We start from the raw sequence: 10,073 nt of genomic DNA, 5'->3' as shown, positions 1-10,073 counted from the left end.
AGATTGATTGGGCTAATTTCATGTTTTTATGAACAAGCCCAAAACGCAACACAGGAAGTCACCTAACCCTAGAAAATTAGGTTAAATAGGGGGGTATAGGCACAACCCTTGGGTGCCAGATTGAGAGGAAAACATCATTGAGTGAATTCTAACCAATTAGGAGAATGGAAGGTGCTAGAAATATGCATGGCGAATTCTACCCTTTGGGATTGGGAGTAATTTGTTCAAACTCTTATGTATTGAGGTGATATTTAACTATGATATAATATTATGTTCTTGATTGATTATTGGTATTTTTGTTTTGCTTTTAAATATGACTAGGAAATATATTTTAGGGTTCTGACCTAAACAACAATACTTAACATATTGGAGTATTAGGAATAAACTTGAAATGTTAATTGCTATTAACGTTTGAGCTTGATCCTAAGTTGTTCTTATAAATATAAGAGGGATCGATATTTAGGGAACATTCTTAAAAAAATTATATGCGAAGAATCGATATAAATGACATTTATACTAGCATCAATTACAATCAAAGAACATAATGTTAACATGCTAATCAAAATACATAAGAGTGAGACAGATGAAACTCAATCCCTATTTTTCCAAATGAAGCAATTACTCTTTGATTTCTTTTCTTGTTAATTCTCGCCATTATAACAATCTTCAAACCAAATTTTTATTGTTCTATTTTATATTTAGCGAATATTGTACTTGAATAGTCAAATGTTCCTTGTGGGATCGATCTTCGTCCTTAGGGACAAATTATTACTTCTGACAACGCAATGCACTTGCTGTAGAAAGTCAACAACAACACAATATTGCTGATTGACTACCGGATCATGAAAATCCTGGTCAAATTAGACCTCGCAGGGAAGATGATTGGATGGTCTATCGAGTTGTTAGAATTTGAAACTCGGTATGAGCCTAAAGTAGCCATCAACTCACAGTGCCTAACATGTTTCTCTGCAAAATTGAATTTGAGGTTGGACGAATGCTAGTTGGTCTATGCCAACGGGTCCTTTAACAAAAAATCATGTGGAGCCGGCATAGTCCTGGAAGGACCCAAAAATCTCCTTCTCAAGCAAGCCCTACATTTCGAGTTCAAAATGACGAACAAGAAGGAAAAATATGAAGCCATCTTGGTCGACCTAAACCTGGCATATTTTTTATGGGAGCACGAGAGGTGATTTGCAAAAGTGACTCTCACCTAGTGGTTGGTCAGGTTAAATGAGAGTTTAAGGTCAAAGACTCCCTACTACAGTGGTACTACCATGCGGTTTTACGAATGATCAGAAATTTTCAAAGCATGCGCGTTGAACAAATCTGACGGGAGGACAACATTCAGGTTGACCTATTGTGTAGGTTGTTCACGACCAAAAAGAAAAGTCATGACCGATCAATTATTCAAGTCTCGTTAAAAACTCCAAGTGTTGGACAAACTAAGTGTTTGACAAGGACCGAGTGTGATAATTGGATAACCCCCATTTGGAAGTTCTTGGAGCATAGGACCTGTGAAGCTAATGATGAAAAAACGATGAAGCAGAGTTGTGCAAGGTATCTTATAATCGGCCAAGAGCTTTTTCGAAGATGTGCTCGATCATTACTTAAATGTATTTCAGATGACCAAGTCAAATAAGTCCAAGATCCTCAAAAGCCGATTATTATTGGTCGATTGTGCAAAATGACTGCACGGAATATGTAAAAAAGTGCATCAAGTGTAATGAGCATGCAACACTATCTCACCTCATGTCGTAGACTCTACATAACATTGTTTTTCAATGGCCGTTCGCCATATGGGGGATGGATATCATCAGACCCTTCAGCCTGGGAAAAAGATAATGTGAGTTCCTCTTAGTAGGGGTAGACTACTTTACAAAATTGATCGAGGTCAAGTCTCTAGCTTTTATATTGACTAAGAATGTATAGAATTTTGTTGAAAGAAACATTATATGTTTTTTTGGTATCCCTCATATGATTATCATGGATAATGGGTGATAATTCATTGACCGAGGCTTGATAGCTTTATATGAGGGACTCCACATCAAACCAATCGCTAGTTCGATTGAACATTCCCAAACCAGCGGATAAGCTTAGGTTGCAAATAAATTTATTCTAAATGAACTCAAAAGGCTACTTGACTCCATGAAGGGAAAATGGAGGTTACCTCAAACGAGCACACAAGAAACTCCATACAGCCTTACGTACGAAACCCGAGGCTATGATATTGGTAAAGGCGGGAGAATCGTCCCTGAGAAGGAAAATGTTCGACTTAAACTTAAACCAAGAAAGCCTAACTGTTGGCCTTGACATGATTAATGAATTTGGAGAGGAGACCTATAAGCTTAAAGCAACACGAAGGTATAACTCCAAAGTCAAACCGAGGAATTTCCAAGAAGGTAACCTCGTGTGACGAATGCACAGTGATGCAAGACAAACTAAAGGGAAATTCTCAGCAAATTGGGAATGAACATTTCGAATACGATACATTTCAGTAGGTGGAGCAGAATACTTGGACTTTTTGTCAGAAAAAATTGTACTGAGGACTTGGAATGTCACTCGGCTCAAGTTTTATTACATTTAATATTGTTATGTGTCATCTTTCCTTGCTCGATCGTTTTATCCCTAAGGATGGTTTTAGGCTGAAAAGGTTTTAACGAGACACTTTTTCAAAACTTGTTTAATGTTTACGCAGACAACGTTGATTAAGGCTAAGCACTGATTTAAAACCAAGGAAGTTTTTCCTTAAAACGACAATCCCTTCCGATGCCTAAAAAATACAACACGACTTGTTTCAATTAAGGAAGTTATGCCTTAAAATGACAATCCCTCCTAATGCCTAAAAAAATAAGGCAACACGACTCAGTCAAAAAAGTTTTGCCTTAAAACGGTAATCCCTCCCAAGACTTATCGATAAACTCGTCAATTTTTCAAAAGAAAGGAATATACAACTGTCCCGTAAATATACATTCTGGGAGCCAGTCATTGAGAAGTTGGAGAGCAGCCTAAGCACGTGGAGAGGGAGGTTCTTACCAATGGCAGGTAGAATCTATGTTATTAAATCGGTGTTTACAGCAGTACCCCTGTACTACCTTTCCATGTTCAAAGCACCTATTTCGGTTTGTAAGAACATCAAGCATATTCAAATAAGGTTTCTGTGGGGCTGGGGGAAGGAAAAGAAACCGATCTCATGGGTCAGTTGGGAAAATGTGTGCAAACCAAAACAGGAAGGAGGGCTGGGGATCATAGATATACGTGATTTCAATTATGCTCTGATGGCAAAATGGAAGTGGAGGTGGCTCTCGGATGAAAAAGGAAGATGGAAGGACATCTTGGAGTCGAAATATGGAGGAGGATGTGAGGGGACGAACCCACCAATTAAGCTGTAGTCTTGGTGGTGGAGGGACCTACATAAAGTTTGTATGGAGGGAGGAGGAGAGGGATGGTTCCAAGCCGAAATGGGTTGGAGGTTAGGGTGCGGTGACAGAGTGAAATTCCGGGATGACGTGTGGGTTGGGAATACCAATCTCAAATCCGTGTTCCCCAGATTGTACACCATATCATGTAATCAGAGTCAAACAGTGGAAGAGGTAGTCATGTGGGAAGGGGACGTTTGGCGATGGAACTTAAGATGGAGGCGGGCCAGGTTCGAGTGGGATTCGGTGATGGAAACGGACCTAGCCTCATATATTTCTAGGGCTGTTATTACACGGCAGGAGCAAGACACTCGGGTATGGGGGATCAACGATAAGGGGTGTTTCTCAGTGAAATCAGCTTATGCGAGCATAAGAGGAGATGGCACCCGCAATGCTGTTTTTGACCTTCTTTGAAAGGCCAAGGCCTTTCCCTCTGTTCTGACCACTGCATGGAGGTCCTTACTGGATAGACTACCAACTAGAGAATGCCTGAGTAGGAGGGGGGTGACGATGGAATCCACTTTATGCGAGTTCTGCCATTCTAAAATTGAAACCAGTCATCACTTATTTTTGGAGTGTCAAGTGGTCGTGCGTGTTTGGGACTTATGTCTTAGATGGATAGGCATCCTTTCTGTTCAACACAATGTTCTGAGTAATCTCTTTGAAAGTTTCACTTTGATTCAGGTCAGTAACAAACAAGACTTGATTTGGAAAGGTATCTGGACTGCTATAGTACGTAGTGTATGGGAACAAAGGAACTTGGTCGCGTTCAAGCAAGGAGTTGTAGATGCTGAAGAGATGTTCCAGCAAGCTCAACTGAAATCATGGCTGTGGATGAAGTATAAGGTATGCAGGTTCAATTACTCTTTTGTGGATTGGGTTTTAAACCCAATTTTGTGTATCAAGAGCTATAAGTAATGGACCTCCAAAGTAAAGTCCGGTACAGGAAAGGCAGAAGGGTCCGTGGAAGATTGGAAAATCTGTAGGCCATTTAGCATTTGTGGTAAGATCATTGGATTGCAGGTGTTGTGTTAAATAGGCGTAAGCCAAGGCGCGACTGGGATGGATGGAGGCTCTGGTTCTGATCGTTCGGCGGAATGGCTTGGGCATGCTCGACGAGGTTGTTGCCTTGGTTTGGGGAGCACTATAATGAGCGGGGTATATGACTGTTACGTAACATGGTGCATGTATGGACTGGTATGGAGTAAGGATTGTAGGAAAGCCTTGCTTACCACGCTATCCATAGCAGTCATCTATGCTGTGAGCACAGGAACATAGGGGATCCTGCTCTTTACTTGTCAGGGGAGGTATGAAGCAGTAAAACTTTTCTGTGAGGATTGGGTAGGACATGTTGTTTTGGGTTGTCCTGATGGGGCTGGGGGGTGGAGTGGAGGTGTTCATGGTGGTGAATGTAACAAAGGGGAGAAGTGGAACAAAGGACTGTTGGGGCTGTTATGTGTGTTGGCATTCGGTCTTGGAGATGTGAAGACCGTCAAAATGACAAAGTGATCAACGTGGTGTGTGGCTTTATGCAGGGTGACTACAGGGGCATAAGCTACCCAAAGGCATCTCAGCAGTATGGTAACTCCAGCAACATAGCTCTGCTGGTTTTATGCAATCAAAGCTCATTGCGGCAACCACGTATTCTATGTGATGTATCCTATAATGGTTTATCCTTAACTTTTCTTATGTTAGGTGTAGTAACTGTATAAGGGTTGGGACACCCCTTAAGTGTCCCTTTTTATTCTATTAATTCATTGCTGATAAAAAAAAAAAAAACTTCTGGGTGATGAGTCTTCTTAGGAGTTCATCAAACACATTGAATATTTCCATATCTTTGGTTCTTGTGGATGAATGAGTCCATATCTTATACCGAGTACGGTTTTTAGTCCGATGAAAAAGGAAATTTTAGATTCCCTCTCGACAATAAAAATACTCCTTACCCCTGACTCCACAAGGACTCTCAAAAACTTACCCTTAAAATGTTTATAAATGGAGCAAAAAGAATGTTACTGGGCCGATTAATGAGTGACAACCAACTCAATGGGTGGGATTGGTGGGAATGGTAGTAGTGAAGGAAAGCTTGGGGAGAAGGACGAAGGTGAAATAAATTACCAACAAACCGAAAGACCTGCAATGCAACACATGAGTTTGGTTGAAGCTGGGTTGGAGCCACATTGATCATCTGAAGGACGATCCGTAGACTCGTATAAAAGAAAAGTTATGTTCAAACTGGTGAAAAAATAAGAATATACATTAAGGAAAGGAGCCTCTGGCCCCAACCGATCGTGACAAAGGTTTTCAACGCACGAACAACAGCCGACCGAGATCATGGCATCCTCGGCATCAGGGTTTAAGGAGAGACACACTATTAACAAAGGTGGTGACCAAAGACAACCACCAGTGCTCAGAACAATATTCAGTTACCTTATGATCTACCCACTCATATCCCTCTCAGTAAGTGAGCTCACTCGGAGACATTTCACAAAACGGATTGGTTGTGTCTTCCGAGGCGTTAACTACCTTTGGTAGTAGTATTGGGTCTACTACCTTCAGCACCCGACCGACCCCGAGAAGAAGAAGAAAGAAAGAAGAAGAGAACCTAGAGGAAGCCATGACTAACCATTCAGAAGGAAGGGAAACACCTTGATGTAAGTTGAATCAAGCATAGACACTTTTCAGCATATGAGAACAACAATATATGTGAAGAAAGATGACAATTAGGAGTTATAAACAAGATAAACAAATCGGTACAAGTGGAGGAACTTAAGGAAACATCATTGGAGAACAAAGCCTTTCAAAAGATGAACCAAACTCAAGATTGAGTGCCATTCCACATAGAACCGAAAACAACACAAGGAAATTGAATATAGTTACCGAATCAAATGAAGCTATAAGTGCAGAATTGAGAAGGAAAACACAAGAAGAATAAGAACAACCGAATGAAATTGAATAACACAACACAATAACACAAACTACCGATTGAAATTACAAAGTCATGATTAGGAAATGAAATGGAGATGGAATGAGAAAGACTTATGTGGTTGTAGTCCGTGGAGAGATGAACACGCCACTTGGAGGTGATGATCCAAGATAAGTGTTTGAATGCCGCCACTTGGAGCTCTCCAATCATTCACAAGATGAGACAAGAAGAAGGAGAAGCAATTCTCACAACTCTCACACAAATTTGTGTATAGTAACCTTTCTTAAATTTCAAATTCTGAATTTACGTGAGCATGTCACCTCTATTTATAGTATGAGGGTGCTGAAATTTAGGTGGGAAAATTCAAATGAAACTCATTTGAAATTGCCACAAAAAACAAGTCACGTGGAAGGTGTGACTTCACTTGGGAGGTGTGACTTGGTTTCTTTCTTTGGCACCTCCTAAAACTACATCTACACCTACTCTTTTATGTCACATGGAAGGTGTGACTTTGTTTTGTACATTAGCACCCCTTATTTAATATCTACACCTTCCTTTTAAAGTTATACTAAAAACTACACAAAAGTAATTACAAAAAGAGACATCCATTGATGCTCATTTATTAATCCTTGGCCTTGCTCCTCATGGGTTGGGCTGGGCCTCATATTTTGAAAAGACTAATAAGAAGAACTTTAAATGTTTTGGCCCTTGTCCATTCCTCCTATTAATGAGATCTTTATTTGCTTGTTGAGATGACCCTTCAAGTGTAGCATCCTTAGTCATCTTCAGGTATTTTTTATTCTCATCACACCTGGCCACAATGAACAACTCAGAAGTCGAAGAGAAGCCAGAGTGAATTAGAGAAAGAGAGATCCCCTATAGAGGCCCAACCTCAGAATACGAAGCATCACATACCTTAACTGTTAGATCCCTTAAGATCTAATAGTATTCATCTGAAACACACGAATGTGACGGAAAATTCAAAATCTTGTGCCAAAATAACCTTATGAAAAGTGCCCCAATGACAAAGATGACAGGGCGACGACAACACGGTCTAGTCACATCATGACATCATTGGTATATATCAGCAGAGACAACTGGACCGAACGAGTCATACAAGTTTCATTAAGACTCGTCAAAATTAATTCATTCGAGTCTGAGGGCAAGTGTATCGACCAGGGTTGGACGACATATAACACCCGATATTTAAGGTCGCCCGACTGACTAAGGATAAAAATCTCAAGATAGAAAAGGAATATGCAACAAATCAGGTATTTCAATTTTTATGATTATACACATGAAATATGGTCCATGAATAGTATAGTCCATAACAAACTATATAAATAAGCACACCAGAAAAAGCAAATGTACATAGTCAATACAACACTCATTACACACCAAATATCGAACATTTATTTGAGTATCAAAGTATCTTTTGCAGGTATACTCCCGATCGAGAGCCGAAGCTTGAGATTTAGTACCGTATAAAAAACATTAATAATAGAAACTAATTTTGAAATCAATAATTATTTTAGTCTCTAAAAATATTTAATTTAGTAAATAAAGGTATTAATTATTTTTTGTTCTAAAATTAGTTTTTATATAAGGATTTTCTCGTAGTTTGTAGTATTGATATGAGAAATACATTAATAGTTTGTTAAAGTTTAGATTTCTGAACTGAAATCAAGATAACCAAATATAAAATCGTTAAAATGAGAAATTCTTAAAATGGACGACTTTGGGATAATGGGTTGAATCAAGATGAAGAAGTATTTGTAGGATCCACCAAGTATTAGACTTTTCAGACGTGGGAAAAATTCAAACAGCGGTCTGTCTTAAATCCAAGCTTTAAAGTTTACACGGTATAGTTCTGCAGAAAGATTAGGATGAAATTTCCAACAGCAGTGTCAGCTGTGTAAGATACTAAGCTTTTTATTCGCAATGCAAAATTTACAATAAAAGACGCTGTGAAAAATGTCACTGTTCCCTTCGAAGACGGGCTTCCGGTTGATGGAATTGGTATAGAATAGCGTGTTGGACTAGTTTGTAACGTGTTTGGACTACTTCTGATCCTTCCCAGCACCATCCTTGAAGCTTAACCTCAATCTTGTGTCTGCCAGCTCCATCTATATGTGAAAGACAAGTATTATATATATTCTGATACAGATGAAAGCTTTGTTGTTGTAGTTTGTGTAGGTTGTGTTTGGTTGTGGTAAGTGTGAATCATGACAGGCCCAGACTTGCTTTTGGTATTGAAAGGTGTGGGAATTGTGTTGGCTGAGTTGATTACAGCCATAGCAGAAGCAAAGAAGAATAAACCCTCCATGTTTACCAAAGCCTTCGACTTGAACACCCTCGAATCCACCCTAAGGTCATTAGAACCTGTAATCAGAGACATGGAACGTCTGAACCACAAGATGAGACGCTCAAAGGAGGAGCTGGAATCATTGAAAAAGAAAATGGAAGAGGGAACCAAACTTTTGAACAAGTGCTCCAAAGTAGGCATGTTTTCCAAGTCTAGTTACATTGCTGAACTGAAAGAATTTGATGACTCCTTTCATAAGCTTTTCAACACGATCATGGCAGCTCAGAGTGCAAGAGATCAAAAGGAGATCCTCCAGCTTCAAGCATCAAAAGGTTCTTATATTTCTTAATCAATTACTATGTGTGCTTTTGTTTCCATCATTGTTATTAATACTACTCTATTAATTATTCTCAAATTGAAAGATACATGTCTTCAGTTTATAGGTCGATCGGTTCATCATTCATTTTTGCTAAAACTTAATATGAAGTTTCTTCATTAACTATATTTGAATAAGGTTCACTAATAGCAACTATATGAGAGATCACAGACCAACTACATATATGCATATTATTTTTATTGTGTTGTTCTTTGATGTAGGTTTCCGAAGGTGGCTGTGTTTTTGCTGCAACTGGCCACGGGCGAAAGGTGCAACAAGCAGAAGCTGTTAAAATACTTTATCCAGGCATTGATGTCAGTTACTTATTTAATTGTGTGAGAGAGATTTTTATGAATAGGGATGAGAGACATGTTACAAACATTTTTATAGTTGTTAATTTTAAAATCAGTTTGCAGATTTTGTAGTGTTTATTTTTCTGGATTTTTATTGAAAAAATTGTTTGCATTCTATGTATGAAATTCGACGTTAATTGATGTATTGTGAACTCTGTATTGAATTCGAAGTTAATTGATGTAGATTTTTGGAATATGAAAAATTGTTTGCCATAGCGGACCAAAGTTGACTTGGTATAGAGACAATGTGCATAAAAAAGTCTCTTGGCGGAAAATAGTAACATATGGCAAGGAGAGTCCAGTAAACAAGGAAATTGAAGGCTGCCAGCAAGAACCAGGTGAACCAAGCGGACCATCGGAGGGGTTAGCTGTACGTACAATTTATGACTCCATTTCTCATAGAGATATTGTCATTCGCAATAGACTTTTTGGACTAGAAATCATAGAAATGAAATAGTCAAAATATGGAAAATGGAGAAACAAATAGGAGTCACGTTTTCAGTGGAGGAGGAAAACATTAGGGAATTAGAAAAAAATGGAAGATAGGGATAGAAGCTTTAAGATGAAAATTAGATGAAGGAAATAAGCCAGTGATCAATGAAGATAATATCAGTAAATATAAGAGGACTTGGGGAATGACAATGGAGTTATATTAAACAAATGATAATATCAGTAAGGAAGAATAGGATATTACTTGGAT

The 10,073-nt window shown here is 38.8% G+C and overlaps 1 long non-coding RNA gene across 1 annotated transcript; it reads left to right on the top strand.

Annotated features, from left to right (window-relative positions):
- The first annotated feature begins 8,390 nt into the window (after positions 1 to 8,390).
- Positions 8,391 to 9,584, top strand: LOC137818708 (uncharacterized). Its single transcript, XR_011082129.1, has 2 exons — positions 8,391 to 8,976; positions 9,242 to 9,584. It is a non-coding gene; the product is annotated as an uncharacterized lncRNA (long non-coding RNA).
- Positions 9,585 to 10,073: the final 489 nt, after the last annotated feature.

The sequence above is a fragment of the Phaseolus vulgaris genome, chromosome 10, assembly GCF_000499845.2.
Source record: "Phaseolus vulgaris cultivar G19833 chromosome 10, P. vulgaris v2.0, whole genome shotgun sequence".
In the NCBI taxonomy this organism is placed as follows: Eukaryota; Viridiplantae; Streptophyta; class Magnoliopsida; order Fabales; family Fabaceae; genus Phaseolus; species Phaseolus vulgaris.
The sequence above is the reverse complement of the archived record's forward strand: the minus strand, read 5'-3'. Positions and strand labels throughout refer to the sequence as shown.